At 47.5% G+C, this 3643-nt stretch overlaps 1 non-coding gene across 1 annotated transcript; it reads left to right on the top strand.

Moving 5' to 3' along the window:
* Nucleotides 1–496: 496 nt before the first annotated feature.
* Trnas-uga (transfer RNA serine (anticodon UGA)) lies at nt 497–571 on the top strand. The gene has a single exon. It is a non-coding gene; the product is annotated as a tRNA-Ser (tRNA).
* The last annotated feature ends 3072 nt before the right edge of the window (nt 572–3643 follow it).

Below are 3643 nucleotides of genomic sequence, written 5' to 3'. Positions count from 1 at the left end.
ATCCTTCAACACGATCGAGCGCCTGTTCATAACGCACAGTCTGTGGCGGAATGGTTACACGACAATAGCATCCCAGTAATGGAGTGGACTGCACAGAGTCCTGTCCTGAATCCTATAGAACACCTTTGGGATGTTTTTCAACGCCGACCTCGTGCCAGGGCTCACCGGCCGACATCGATACCTCTCCTCAGTGCAGCACTCCGTGAAGAATGGGATGCCATTCCCCAACAAAGCTTCGAGCACCGGATTGAATGTATGACTGCGAGAGTGGAAGCTGCCATCAAGGCTAAGGTAAGGCCAACACCATACTGAATTCCAGCATTACAGTTAGAGGGCACCACGAACTTGTAAGTCATTTTCAGCGAGGTGTCCGGATACTTTTGATCGCGTTGTGTTTTAGTAACAAAATAAGACGCAATTGCTGTGTTTCCATAAGCAATTACGCCAAGTCTGTGGAATTTATGCATTGTAGTTGTTGACACACTAGATATCTCGTGCCCGCGGTGGCTCAGATGGATAGAGCGTCTGCCATGAAAGCAGGAGATCTCGGGTTCGAGTCCCGGTCGGGGCACACATTTTCAACATGTCCCCAATGACGTATATCAACGCCTGTTTGCAGCTAGGGTGTCCATTTAATTATCATTTCTTACTAACTACCGCCTTAGAAAATGTTGAACCCTTTCAGAAACCATCACTGCTGCAGGAAGCATACGATTTGCCTCTCACACCCAAGAAGCTTGCACACAGACTTCCCTATTTTGTTCACTACGAGAAGCTCCATGAAATTGCTTTAACGCACAGAACTTTAGCCAGTCAGCCGCAGGAACTTACGTAGGCATTTCAATTGGCCACCTTCTACTCCAGCTACTAGCCTTCCTTCCGACAGTGCAGTTTCGTGCCAGGATTTTTATTTTCACCAGTTGCCGGGAAACACTTGCCAGAGTAGTACATTCCAATGGAATTAAAAAAATTGCTCTAATTAGAACACAACTAACTGAAATAAATTATTAACTATTTTGACTGACTAATTTATTTAAAATAGGATTCATTTATGTAGATACTGTCTACAATTAGTATTAATATTTCAAAATTTATTGGTATTCTCTACTTTTAATCAAGTGTAAAAGAAATTAAGAATAAACCCGCCAACTGCGTACATGGTTCCGCATCAGCTGTAGACTATTTCATTTGCTCCGAAATACACTCTAAGACACAAATAAGTAACTATAGGAACGGCGAACCACGAAGGAATTATCCGAATGGGAAGAAAATCGTTAGATTTGATGTACACGTATAAATAAAAACAAATAATTACAATTTCAGAAAATAATGAATCATATATTCAAAAGAAAGAGCTTCGCATACTGAAAAATCAGTAACACTTTGGTGCACCTCTGGCCCTTATGCAAGCAGTTATTCAGCTTGGCTTTAATTGACAGATTGTTGGAGGTCCTTCTGAGGGATACTGTCCCGAATTTTGTCCAACTGGCGCATCTGATAGACAAAATCCCGTGATGTTTGCAAAGCGCTGCCCCCAATGCACCAAACGTTCTTAGTCGGGGAGAGATCTTGCGACCTTGATAGCCAAGGTAGGGTTTAGCAAGCACGAAGACAAGCAGCACAAACTTTGCCCGTGTGCGGGCGGGCATTATCTTGCCGAAATATAAGCCCAGAACGGATTGCAGTGAAGGGCAACAGAACGGGACGTAGCATATCGTCGTCGTACCTCTGCGCTGTGGGGTTGGGCAGGATGACTACCAAACGCATATGCAAGCAGTTATTCAGCTTGGCTTTAATTGACAGACTGTTGGAGGTCCTTCTGAGGGATACTGTCCCGAATTTTGTCCACCTGGCGCATCTAAAAAATGGTTCAAATGGCTCTGAGCACTATGGGACTCAACTGCTGAGGTCATCAGTCCCCTAGAACTTAGAACTAGTTAAACCTAACTAACCTAAGGACATCACACACATCCATGCCCGAGGCAGGATTCGAACCTGCGACCGTAGCGGTCTCGCGGTTCCAGACTGCAGCGCCAGAACCGCGCGGCCACTTCGGCCGGCCCCTGGCGCATCTGATAGTCAAAATCCCCTGATGTTTGCAAAGCCCTGCCCCCAATGCACCAAACGTTCTTAGTCGGGGAGAGATCTTGCGACCTTGATAGCCAAGGTAGGGTTTAGCAAGCACGAAGACAAGCAGCACAAACTTTGCCCGTGTGCGGGCGGGCATTATCTTGCCGAAATATAGGCCCAGAACGGATTGCAGTGAAGGGCAACAGAACGGGACGTAGCATATCGTCGTCGTACCACTACACTTTGGGGTTGGGCAGGATGACTACCAAATGCTTATGCAAGCAGTTATTCAGCTTGGCTTTAATTGACAGATTGTTGGAGGTCCTTCTGAGGGATACTGTCCCGAATTTTGTCCAACTGGCGCATCTGATAGTCAAAATCCCGTGTTGTTTGAAGATCCCTGCCCCCAATGCTCCAAACGTTCTCAGTCGGGGAGAGATCTGGCGACCTTGATAGCCAAGGTAGGGTTTAGCAAGCACGAAGACAAGCAGCACAAACTTTGCCCGTGTGCGGGCGGGCATTATCTTGCCGAAATATAGGCCCAGAACGGATTGCAGTGAAGGGCAACAGAACGGGACGTAGCATATCGTCGTCGTACCTCTGCGCTGTGGGGTTGGGCAGGATGACTACCAAACGCATATGCAAGCAGTTATTCAGCTTGGCTTTAATTGACAGACTGTTGGAGGTCCTTCTGAGGGATACTGTCCCGAATTTTGTCCAACTGGCGCATCTGATAGTCAAAATCCCCTGATGTTTGCAGATCTCTGCCCCAAATGCTCCAAACGTTCTCAGTCGGGGAGAAATCTGGTGACCCTGATAGCCAAGGTAGGGTTTAGCAAGCACGAAGACAGCACCACAAACTTTCGCCGTGTGCGGGCGGGCATTATCTTGCCGAAATATAAGCCCAGAACGTATTGCAGTGAAGGGCAACAGAACGGGACGTAGCAAATCGTCGTCGTACCACTGCACTTTGGGGTTGGGCAGGATGACTACCAAATGCTTATGCAAGCAGTTATTCAGCTTGGCTTTAATTGACAGATTGTTGGAGGTCCTTCTGAGGGATACTGTCCCGAATTTTGTCCAACTGGCGCATCTGATAGTCAAAATCCCGTGTTGTTTGAAGATCCCTGCCCCCAATGCTCCAAACGTTCTCAGTCGGGGAGAGATCTGGCGACCTTGATAGCCAAGGTAGGGTTTAGCAAGCACGAAGACAAGCACCACAAACTTTCGCCGTGTGCGGGCGGGCATTATCTTGCCGAAATATAAGCCCAGAACGTATTACAGTGAAGGGCAACAGAACGGGACGTAGCATATCGTCGTCGTACCACTGCGCTGTGGGGTTCTGCAGGGTGACTACCAAACGCTTATGCATGCAGTTATTCAGCTTGGCTTTAATTGACAGATTGTTGGAGGTCCTTCTGAGGGATACTGTCCCGAATTTTGTCCAACTGGCGCTTCTGATAGTCAAAATCCCGTGATGTTTGCAGATCCACGCCCCCAATGCTCCAAACGTTCTTAGTCGGGGAGAGATCTTGCGACCTTGTCAGCCAAGGTAGGGCTTAGCAAGCACGAA

This window comes from Schistocerca serialis, chromosome 3 (genome assembly GCF_023864345.2).
Source record: "Schistocerca serialis cubense isolate TAMUIC-IGC-003099 chromosome 3, iqSchSeri2.2, whole genome shotgun sequence".
NCBI lineage: Eukaryota > Metazoa > Arthropoda > Insecta > Orthoptera > Acrididae > Schistocerca > Schistocerca serialis.
The sequence above is the reverse complement of the archived record's forward strand: the minus strand, read 5'-3'. Positions and strand labels throughout refer to the sequence as shown.